This window comes from Pomacea canaliculata, linkage group LG13 (genome assembly GCF_003073045.1).
Source record: "Pomacea canaliculata isolate SZHN2017 linkage group LG13, ASM307304v1, whole genome shotgun sequence".
Taxonomy (NCBI): Eukaryota; Metazoa; Mollusca; class Gastropoda; order Architaenioglossa; family Ampullariidae; genus Pomacea; species Pomacea canaliculata.
Genome location: NC_037602.1, coordinates 17,177,743 through 17,190,454, shown reverse-complemented (window position 1 = coordinate 17,190,454; position 12,712 = coordinate 17,177,743).

Genomic DNA, 12,712 nt, shown 5'->3' with positions numbered 1-12,712 from the left:
GAAGCCAGCAAAATAAGGCTATGTCATGACTTTAAAACAAATACCACATGCAGAAAACTAAAACAAACAAACAAAACAGATTGCCCGAGAAGGACGATGAACCCAGGCATCGAGATCCTCACTGTATTTTTAACCAAACCACCACCGAACCGCCTGAACAGCTCGGGAGGTCATAGTTCAACAGGAATCTAACAGAAACATCCATCGATCCACACTTCCGGAAGCTCCCGTCCAGAGCTCCTTCGCATCCGAGGGCTTCCGGCCAAAAAGCACACAGCCCGTGACGCCCGTGACCTGCGTCAACGTAATTTCCGCTCCCGGAGACGCCATCCACAGTCTCATCTCCTCCTTCTCCCCACTTTGCTCCTCCCAGTCTCTTTCTTCCTTCGCGCTTCATAGCCGAGCCATTTCCTTCCCACTTTTGGAGATTGCCGGCGGAACAAAGGCATTGCCAGAGAGTTCTGCCTGTAACTGCGCCTGCGTCAGCCAACGGCGGCAGGGACTGATCCCCACCAGCAGGATACAGCAACAATATTTGCATAGAAAGCCATTTCTCTGAGGCGGCAGGCTTACTAGTACCAGATCAAGTCGAATTTTTTCTTTTCGGAATGCTTCAGTTTTTAAAACAAATATATAATGGACATATATATATAACCTAAAGATATTTTCGAGAGGACAGGCGCGCACGCACACAAACGCATACACACATCTGTTTTATTATTTACATTTCCGGGCTAAGACGTTTCTCGGGAAAATCAATGATATCATCACATGTAGTCTTCTAAGGTTTCTTCCATTTTTTTAAAAAAATTTAAGCCACTGCTCTTTTCATCTCTTTCTCTCTTTCCCTTTTGTATTACACCTGTGATCATATTTCTTACTGGTCCTTAATTAACGATGATTAAAACAATCACCGATCTCCGCAAATTCTCCAACAGTGCAATCTCTTCTGTATATTATGAACACGAAACAGCTTAAAGATACAAATGGACTGCCATGTCAATAAAATGTCAACACCCTGTCAAACGTTTTACATCATTAGTCACAATAACGCACCTAATCCAACAAAACAACGGAAATCATCCATATCACAAAAATTAGCAATCCTCAAACCTCCTCTCAAATTTACTAGAAAAACTACAACATTAAATGTATAATTCCAAAAATACAAAGAATTATTTTGATGTATCTGGGTATTAATACCGCCTCCTCGAGACCAGAGCAGGACGGCGAATATTTTTGTCCCCGGTAAAGGGAACTTAAAGGGGAAAGGAATGCAAATGTAAGTTGGGCTTAAAGGATAGATATTTGATATTTTGAATCAGAATTGATCAAACTTTCGGGTTGCAAAACGATCGTTTATAATAGCATCTAAAAGATGTAATAAACAAGACCAAAGATAATAATAAATAAACATACAAACACCGCAATCTTATGACAACCTATCATGTGACTGACTGCAAAGTTACAGTCTGGACCACGGTTGAAGAAAAAGTCGATGATCATAACTTTATTTCGATTAGATTACCTCCTCCCCCACCTACCATCCCTCCTCCTTTAATTCGCATTGGGAAAACAAAATCAAATCAACCACAGAAACGAAAACCCGAGCTGCTAATCGCTGGAGGTTTGAAAACAAAGGAATGTAGAGCGAATGGAATGACAAAGAGGGTTTGCAGTGGTCGGCCGTGATCAATGCCAGTTTAAGTGGGAGTGCCGCTGAAGACAAAAGAGCAAAATGAAAAAAAAAAAGGTTAGACAACAGGAAAATGTGCGAGAAGACAAATGGAAAACGTGAAAGGGGAACAAAATTTCTTCTGGAAAAATCATTTCCCTCGCAGCGGGAGAAGCAGAGTATCGATCTGGTGGGCAGGGGATGAACATTAGCTTCGTGCCTTCTCGTGGTTCTGGTGCTGGTGAGTCCAGTGATGCTCCATACATGGTCCAGTTGCTTTCTGGGACCAAACTTTAGCACTAGTGACACTAAAGAGCTCCCTATGAAACTCTCCCTGTCCCAATGGGCTGCAAGGTTGACTTGGACTGAGTCTGATCGGAGATGTTGCGGTTCGTATCTCAGCCCTAACAATCAAACAACATAGTCAACATAATGTCGACATCTTGGACAGGTTTGTTTAGGCGAACTGTAGCAAAACTCATTTTTGTATACAACAACAACTAAAACCAATGAGGTCGAAAAGGAAGCATGAAAGAGAGAATGTGTAGCAGCATTGAGATGTAAAAAATCTGGAAAGGCGGGGAGGTGAAGACAGAGGTCAGAAAACCCAACACGTGTTCCGGCATCCTGAACTCTGTTTAAGACAAACCTGTAAACTGATGTCTGGCTGCTCTGCCTAACTATGAAGTAGAAACTATGCACCAGTAACCCAGACTGGTCGCGGACATAACTCACAGTCTGACAAACATGGATCTTACTCACGTGTGACTCTTCAAGAATTTTCAAAACGAGGCCTCATGAGCCTCCTGCTTACGAAGACCAATGTCCGGGAGCTTCCCAGATGAAGTCAAATCGCCAGGCACGCCTGTGTGCCGCTCTGTAAACGATGATAGATGTGATGTGGCGGCCACACTCTCGTTTCTTTCGTTTTCAAGTGACACAAAACTTTGTGAGCTATAAACTTTTACAACTTTTTAATGTTTACACCAACGCACTCCAGCTTTCACGTTTATTTACATGTTCAAAGTTGTAAAATATATCTTCCAGCTATAGCATGCCGGCATGACTTATAAACTTAAAAGCCAGAAATGTTTTTATACTAGTGTGTTTCATTTTAATGTCTGCGGCAAGATAATCACAGCTATTCAGTCGCACATAATCCAAATTTCTGAACTTAAAATATGAACAAAAAATTGAAAACCATGAACACAAGAGATATGAATGTGCATGCAGTATGTTCACAGAGGGAAAGTAGATTATCCATGTTGGTGATACACAACAAATGCAAGAAATATGTTCAATCTATGTACATGGGACAAAGCAAATTATACAGGTTCGTGACACAAATTCAAGGTGGTGGAGAGGAGTGGGAGGGAGGAAACTTGCTGTTTTACCCAAGACACCAACTGGAATATCCCAGTAAAGCAGCTAGCCCTGTAACCAAATGCCACATGCAGAGAAATAACAGCGTGCCTAAGACGAGATCTGAACCCAGGACTGCCAATCCTATCAGGTAGCAGGCGATAACCGTTGCGCCACCGGGCCACCCAAATGTAGCGTTGGCGCCAGACGTGTTCGTCTGCACATGCGCAAAAAAGCAGAGTAAAATAATCGATGTAGAGGGAAAAATCCAGAACCATCCATTATGCTACTACACCTTAAATTATCTCAGATGTTATATTATCAAAGTACGCTAAGATGCACCCTTAGGAAATCTTACATCCATTGATTTGTAAATAGGGTTTAATGCTTGTCCAATATTTGTAATAAAAATCACCATTGGGAAACAAAATGTTCGAAAGTAATCAAAACCAATTGGCAAATTCTTTCTATGATGTAGGAGGTCATACGAGATCCAGTCTTGCGGGAGAACTCGAATGGTCTCTGATCTTCTAATGGCTGTTGTATATTAATAAAAAAAAAATTACCCTCGGGACACAAGCTTGTATCTATTATTTAAAAAAAAAAGAGAGACAGGGAGATTGATGATGATGATCTGCGACTGATGATGATGATTTAGCGGTGACATAAATTTTTGTCTCTCAACGACTGGTCTGAAGCTAAGCTAACTGCCACATTGGAACTCAAAGGGCAATACTGACTCAGTATGGATGCCCGGTCACCCCATTTTTTGTTTTATTAATATATATATATAACTATAACCATTGCATGCTTTTTAGTATCTTTACATATTCTCTTTGATTTCGAAATTGAGGAGGTAGGGGGTCAGTCTGTCCATGCTCCATGCTGGTTTAGATGACATTACGGTTGGGAATGTATGTCACAGCTCATGTAGAAGGGAGTCTAGCCAAAGGTGATGGTCTAACCAATAGTTTAGCAACTGAAAACCAAGTAAGAGACAGGCAGACACCGCCGATTAGACGGGCTAGTAGAGAACTGTCCCACTCAGCTGCGCTCCTCTGTCTGCACACTCCTTCTGTTGCACTGACTGACCTGTGTGCAGGACCTGTGTCGTGTCTGGCTGCTTCCCTGGGACATGCGCCTTGCAGCAGACCACCCTGTCTTGGTGAACACTAGATGCTGCACTGCAGACATTTTTTTTCTTCAGTGTCCCAGGGCCTGCAGAATCTGCTGAACCCAGCAGTGAGACTAACCGAATCAGCAGACCGGTGAACAATGTTCGCCAGACTCCCATGCCATGCCATCAATGCCTCAGTGCACGCCACCCAAGTATGGAGGAGCCTGCTACTAACACACTTCTCTCACGAAACAAAACCATTGAAAAGCCAGACGAAAACATCCATAACCAAGCAAAAGCGGGGGTGGAGCACAAAGCTAACAGATTTTCTCACGAAACAAATTACTTGCATTTATTATAATTATTATTTATCATTACTGACAAACCTAGAAAAAGTCACCTGTTACAAAGCAAAAGCGTGGAAAAGCCAGTCGCAAGCTGTCTATCACTCGTACAATAACAAACACGAATATTACTACTAATAAAAAGGAGAAACCTGTCACAAACAGATGCCTATCCCCAGTGATTGCTCTAGGCACACAAAGGCCACGTATATGCAGACTCTGCCCCAGGAGGGGAGCCACACATTAGCGCGTGCACACCAAAGTGTATTTGCTGTGCCTTCTGTGTGACTCGGTGGCGGCACAAGCTTCCAAGTCCGCAACAAAAAACAAAAGCAGTCCTAGCCCTCTGGACCAGTATAAGCTCTGGAAATAACTTGAATTTATGCTCTACACACAAAGGCATGAACCTCTCTTGTAATAATGTTTTCGGTTTCAATTTGATATGGGAACTATTTCCCCTTTTCACAAAAATTCATGAATGACAATTGCAGAGAGAAAAATTTACTTAAAACGTGTTTTGTGGGTACAGAGAGTGTAAAACAAACCAACAAACATATATATATATTGAATTCTATAAAGAATATTCAGATTCATACGCTTCTTATATCATTCTTGTATGGAGGAACCGGGGGGTCAAGGGAGGAAGCCTCCCTTTTTAAAATGGATATTGAGGGGACAAGAATGTGAATGTTGTTTATTGTTAGCATTGAGTTTCCCCCTCCTCCGAACCCAAGCATCTTCCTACGCCGCAGGTCTGGTCTTCAAGGCAATGTTTGCCTTCCCTAATCAAACGGCCGAAAATGTTCTGAAACATTCCAGATCTTTCTCCTGATAGGCATGGCCAGTTCACTGACAATCAGTTTCTGGCTGTGTGTTGTATTGATATCTTTCACACATACACACATACAGACTGTCTCTCACCTACCCACACACACAATCACAATCTTTCTCTCACCAACGCCTCTTAAAGAGGGAGAGAGAGAAAGAGAGAGCATAACACCCTCCATTGCACAAACAAAAATGAGAAGGATCAAAAGCAAGGTGGATGAGGAAAGGGATTCCACTCACTGACACACAACAATAGTTCTCGCTTACCACTCCCCTACCCATTCACCATACTGAATACAAAAGATGGAAGATAAACCAAACGACACCCAGCAGATCGCTGCCATTGGCGTCTGCAGCTGATCGAAGGCAAGATTGTAGTCAGGCCGAGCTGGCTGCCTGCACCCCAATTACCCAACTACTTGCACGAGAATTAGATGAGGCCTCTAGAGATACCCCCAACTCCAGGACCCTTGTAAATATCTGTTCGTTTTTTTGTTTGTTTTATTTTTTGTCAACCCCATTTAGTACGTATTCACCTTTCACTTTCCTTTGATTTCTTACCTTATATATATTTACTGTCAGAATTTTAGTAAAGATAAAAAAAAGGTGGGCGTTCGTTAGCTGATTGGTTGGTTGAAAAAGAGCTCCATTAATGGCGACCATCATTAGGAGGAGAGCTGATGCATGAAATAAAATGAAGAATACCCTGACAATTTCACACCGTCTCTGCTTTTGTTCCATTGAACCTAATGGTCCTGCATCTTATCTCCATCCTTCCAAAGCATGCTGTATGCCATGACCTCTTTCTTGCAAAGCTGGAAAAAAATCTCTTCTAGAAAATTGTAATAAGTCTAAGGGACACTTACCCCCGCATACGTACGTCCAATTACAACCAGACAACACTTTGACAAGCGCTCTCAGATGAGAGTGAAGGAAAGTGGAGATTGCTGATTTTCTGTTGGAACTAAGATGAGCAACAATGGAGACGGTTGACCTTAAGCTGAACTCACACTAGAGATGGAGAGTGAAGACAGTTGATGTCAGACAGCGGTCAGAAAGGTGAAAGTCCGGAGAAAGTTCGCTGGGCGATGACGTCGACAACTTGTCCATCGGATGGTAGAACCAGAATGTTATTCTGTCATCGTTCACTGAGGACACCACTCATACACAAAACAAACCACTCATACACAAAACAAACCACTCATACACAAAACAAACCACTCATACACAAAACAAACCACTCATTCACAAAACAATACAAGACATAAACTCATTATACGAGGACACCACTCGTACCCGCAACAATTTGATATCTACTACAACTCATTACACCAGGACATCACTCACACACAAAGCAACATAGGATACAATACAAACAATATAAACCACTTCAGTTAAGCTTTCCTTGATTCAAAGATTGACATCCAGAGCACCAGAAACCAAATAATGAAGCACTTGTTCCAGGAATTAGATGAATATTCTGCGACCTTTCCCGAAGGAAATGTTGCACTCCTGTAAAATTTAGTTAGAATCCGATAAACGGTGTGGATTTGTATATAGGACACACACGAACCTCAAAGCTCTGTCTTATTTATAAGATCTGTCAATTACGCCTACTTAAAGTGTCTGTATCTTCCTCCAACAAAAAAGAATCGCCATAAACGTCCTTTTAAAAATCGTCTCTGCACGTGAATAAGCATTGACAATTGTGAACATAAACTTACTGACGCACATGCCAGGGTTTTATGGCCACAAAAAAATAAATAAATAAATAAATAAAAATAAAAAATGGGAGGAGTGGGCGGAAATTGGGTAAAAAGATCGTTGGGCAGACGAGAAGAGTCTTACTGACAGACGATGTTACTAGTGAGTGCTGCTCAACCGTTATTATCCCCACCTACCGACAGCTCTTCACCACTTTATGTGAGTCATAAAAAGTCCCCCAGGCTGCGGGGGGAACCAAAGTCCCCAGCACGTCAACAAAAATCAGCGACCGCTTAGCAAGCTGCGGATGTCGTTGACCCACAATCACGTGACAGCCATCTTATACAACTTCCGCTCACTTACTGGAAGCAAGTTGCTCTTCCTGCAAGCTGTGCGCCCAGTAAGCGAAAAAATTCGTGTGCGCGTGACGAGAAGCGTCGTGTTCTGACAATGTCTCATCGAGGCTGCAACTTCTTTCTGCCAGCCGCTTTCTGATCGATGAAATTCCCGATGTGAAAAGCTACGGTAATGGGATTCCCGGACCGCCACGTTGACACGCTTAGAGAATTCCCATAAGGAATCTTACTGTCCAGAGGGTGCCGAACGAGCTCGCTCACTCCTCTGTAAATCCTGGTGGCAGAGAGAGGCGGGAGAGGAGGAGGAATATTATAAACGGCTGGCAACCTGCCATTTTTGTTAACAACATCTGCACAACAGCCACGTAAGAAAATAACGATGTGAAAATAACAAGCGGGGTAACCCAACTGGTCGTTGTTTTCCCATCCTAGACCTTAAGGCCACGTCATCAAATGTGGCTGTATTTGCCAAAGTTTTCGTATAACGATCATGTAAAAAGTTTTGCCAAGCACACCAACATATTCGAAGACATGTGTCCGGTAATGACTCGCTACCAAACCCTCGTTAACGGCTGAAGGAAGCACATTACTGTAGCCAGCTTCCTAATGACCCGTTATGTGGATCATGTTTACGATGGTAGTTGTCTTGGTAGCAACCGTCGTAGTTGAAGGGTAAACAGGAAATGTTGTAGCAGTAACAATAACAACGATGAGACAATTAAAAAGATGATAGTGACAACGAGGACGGCGACAACAACGACGACGATGATGATGATGTCGAAGACGACAGCAACATTATTTCATCACTTCCACGCAAATCGATGACTTGTTTTTACTAACGAGAAGGCACTTACCTGTCACCTGCAGCAGCAGCAGAAGCGGTTAGCAAGATGTGCGAGTGGCGAGGCACACGATGACACTGGGCCGCCGTGCCTTACCTGGCTTGGGCGCGATGAGGAACGGCGGGACTCCATCTGTCGTCATGGAGACAGCGGCAGGCGGCAGCAGCACGCGTCTGCATCAGGAAGTTCTTGCTGCAGCGCGCGCGCCGCTTGCGTCCACAATGTGTGCGGTAACATCCAGGTAGACGAGAGAACGCACACATCGACTTGGTGCTGTCATATCCGGGTAGAAAAGAGAATGTAAGGGTGAGCATCATCACATACAGACTATGTTATGTCGTGGTTCATAGATGAGATCATGTGGAAAATATCGTTAACATACAAAGACAATGTGGTTATAGTCTGGTACACAGAAGAGATAGTACCTACAGTATCACTGAAAGCTATAGACTGTGTATGGTTATATCCTGGTACCAACAGAATTCCTAAGTAACCAACAGAAGAACTGCCTGTCGTTTGCTGGGCGTGCCACACGACAACTCTACATCCAGACCAGAACATCGCCCGATTTCTGATCAAGCAAATGGTCCTATGGCAGTCACAAACTGAACAATCAGAATAAGTCATACAGGAACTACATCCACTCAAGCTTAATAGATGTGGTGAGGACATTGTGACATGTAGCACACGAGAGAATTTCTTGTAGTCCTAACATTACCCTCAAGCTCAAACATCATCCCCACCTCCCACTTCGCAACCCCTCTGACAGCGGAAATGACACAGCACTGGACCGATGTGGACTCTCACCAATTTACGGACACATCGGGACTAGCCTTCTATGAACAAGAAAAATGAGGGGATGGGTGATGGTGGCGGCTGGATGCCAAGTGCGGTGATTTAGGTTACACCTGGGTGTTACACACAACTGGGAAGTGGCCCTTCGAGGTAAGGTCCAGTGAGCCTCGGGGCAGAACGAGGGGGAAATGCAGGAAGGAGAGAGGGTCGCTTAGTTTTCTCCATCCCGAGACCGCACAAACCATACACTTACACAGAGATCATACAGGTGCACAAACACACCTATTTATGGTTTCTATCGATGTAGGTGTGTTTGTCACATCGATGTCGCAGGTGAGTGTCACTTGCAATCGACTTCGGCAAAAGCGTTGGAGTCAGATGAAAGGCTATTTTAGAGAGTACATCAATCTCATCTACGGACTAGAATATGGTTCCTTACCAAGCTTGGTTTTTTTAAAAAGTAAAATATACAGTAATTATATGCTTGGTCTAATAATGACCCCTAGGAATAATAATAGATTTATAAAGGTGAGGTCGACAGACGACCCCTCGCTTTACAAGAGACAAATGGAGTAGGTAATGAAACCAAGTACAGTACTGGGGTCAGAGAAAGAATGAGCGATAGCCCAACCTCTCCAGTCTGATATGTGGGACTGAGAAAACCGTGGGTACAGCGGACTGACCTGCCAAGATGTTAGGGTGACACAAGCTCAGACAGATGGGGGCAAGGCCACGAACAACACGACCGCAAAGGTATACGAATTAGAAGACTTACACTCCTTTCTATGCATATACATGTATATATATATATCATTACCTTTCATCTGTTATTCCGAATTTTAAGTTCTTCACACATTTCAAGCAGCTTGGGCAAATTCGATTATCCACAGCTAAGAAACTTGTTCATATTCTCTCTCTACCGTGTTTACCCCAAAATAAGAACTAACCCAAAAATAATCCCTAGAATTATTTTTTATGATGCTATGCCCTATGAACGAATTTTGTTCATCTTTTGAAACACATGATTGACGTATTAAATTATAAAGTAATGATATTGATAGCTAAATATTATTATTACACATTAATGCTTAATAAATGATAATAAAAATTATAATTACTTGTAAATGTGCGTGGGAGATAAGTCGCAAGAAATTCAGAGTTCGTAAAGCTTGTAGATCTTTCAGAAGATGGCATGACAATATTAAAATAAATGTAGATTTTTATACATGAAGAAAAAAAATAAGATATCTCTTGAAAATGAGCCCTAAAACCTCTTTGGAGCTAAAATCAATATAAGACCCGGTCTTATTTTCTGGGAAACACGGTAATCGCCTAACTGCCGGTACTTCTTATGGAAAGGAAACAGTCGGGTCGACTTTGTAAAAAACGTATTTTTCTATTTAAAAGAAATTGCATTAGAGTTAATTAGAATAGGGACCATATATCACGAAACAGGTCTTAAAAATAATAATAAAAAAAAAACGTCGCTGTAATTATCTAGAAAACACCTTCAGTGGATGTTTACATCCTCAGTACCGTCTGTGTCGTTTCCCCGCCCTCTCTTGCTGCACTAAAGATTCCCACTTGCAGTCTCTTGACATCTTGCTCCGCCCTGACCCGCTCACTCACTCAAGGCCAGTGAACGTGCTCAAACATGTGTGACGCAACCAGCCGCACAAGCGTTTTCTGGGTTCAAAGGTCACGCACTGCATGTTCAGCCAGCTAGAAAGTTTCACCTCGCTGATTCTAATCGTCGTTATTGTTAGCAGCTGTTCGTGTTACCTGCCACGAGAGTCGGTTTACCTGTGCAGCAAACGTCAGCAATGTTGATACGATGGGGTGTATAGCGAGTTGATGGAGCCAATGTTCTGCATCTAGGGACATCTATGTACCACTTTATGTCAACATGTTTCGTCGGCGAATTCCTCGCCTTGGCGCCCTTCTCAAACAATTAGTCATGGCGGCATGGGCTAAAAAAGAATGTCATTTTTCACTCTATTCGAGTCGAGCACAAGAAGTGGAGGAAAAAAGAAAAGAAGAAATAAATCTAGCGTGGTCTGGCGACAAGATTAAATCCCACACCCTGCATGCCAGCATCCCTGTTGTTAAGGATAATAATAAATTCATATTTTATAGCACAGCCACAACATTAGCGTCATGCTCACAGCGCTAGCCATGGGATGTGTGTGTGTTTGGGAGGGGAAGGGGATTGTGTTTTACACCGACCCAGCAACTAAGGCCATGTCACGGCAAGGCAGCCAGCCCTGTAAGCAGATGTCCCATGCAGAGAACGAACAGCATGGCCGAGACGAGAGCTGAACTCAGAACAGCCAACCTTCGCTGTATTGGTGACAGGCGCTAACCTTTGCGCCATCGAACCTCCCTTCCCTCATCAGGGGCATGAACAATACAATAGATAACACCGATAACAATGATCATGATCGCTAGTATGCATCTTACTTTCATGTGTTGTTACATTGCTTTCGCTCAGATATTTTTCTTTTCTAATTTAATCATTGAGGTAATGACAGCGACGCATGCAAAAGATTAAGTAGCAAAAAGGCCTTCCCTCTTACTCCAACCACTTTTCTTAATTCCCAATCTGCTCAATATTTTTAAGTATTCTTGGCATTAGAGATTTACCAACAGATTTTTTTTTAAATTATTATTATTAAGCTGTCAGTCTCCGACCTCGCGTGCAGAGAAAAGCCTAATGTTGCTGTCACACGTACGTTTCTTATTTGCCTGCATTGCATTAGAGGGGAAAAAAAATCGACATTAAAACCCCCAACAGCCTTTATATCTATGTTATTTTTACTGCTTTTTTTATAGTCCATTGAAACTTCTGTGAGGATACGCCCTATACAAATCTACTGTATTATTATTAAAGCTTATTTCACCACAGGAAAATAAGTTCTCTTTCAGTTAGCTCTTTTGTCAGTGGTCAACAGAGAAAATTAAAATCTGCCAGTGACATCTCATCCTAAAGCTCCTTGTGGCTGTTTCCGTTTTTATCGGTAGATTTGTTTTATCTGCTATTAATGTTCTAGCAGTTGTGGTTTTATTTTATTTGTGTTTGTTACGTTTGAAACTCGCCCTTTGATGAAAACAAAAGCCATCAGCGCTTTTAAATACATAAACAATCGGGTTTCTACGTTGGGATTAACGTCGAATGAAACACATGCACTATATAGTTTAATTAAAAATAGCTAATCCCACTGAAACAAAACTTTAGGCTCGTCAAATGTCACTAAAATAGTCTTTTCTTCCCCAGACATTACCTCACAGCTTGACAGTCTTTTTATTGAGTTATTGAAACTGTATAATACTGGAGTCAAAGGACAGCATGACCAACCATAATACAATGTAGAAACATATCAGTTCTCTCCCTTACGTTCATAAAAATTGGACTGATTTACCTACCCTGATATCATGAACGTTTAAACGACGAGTAGACTGCCTCAGAACATGGTACTTTGAGCTGTAAGGGTAAAAACCAAATTGGAAGAAATGCTGCATGTCAGACGCGTCGTTCCCTTCACTTTTTCGTCGTTGTGATTTTCGGTCCGAAGTGACAAAATATACTTCCGATCACGTGAAACAACATGTCGTGAGGTCTCGTGAATGTAATATTCATTACAGCAATCCCACATCACAAAGAAACACGTTTTCGAGACATGACATCGGCA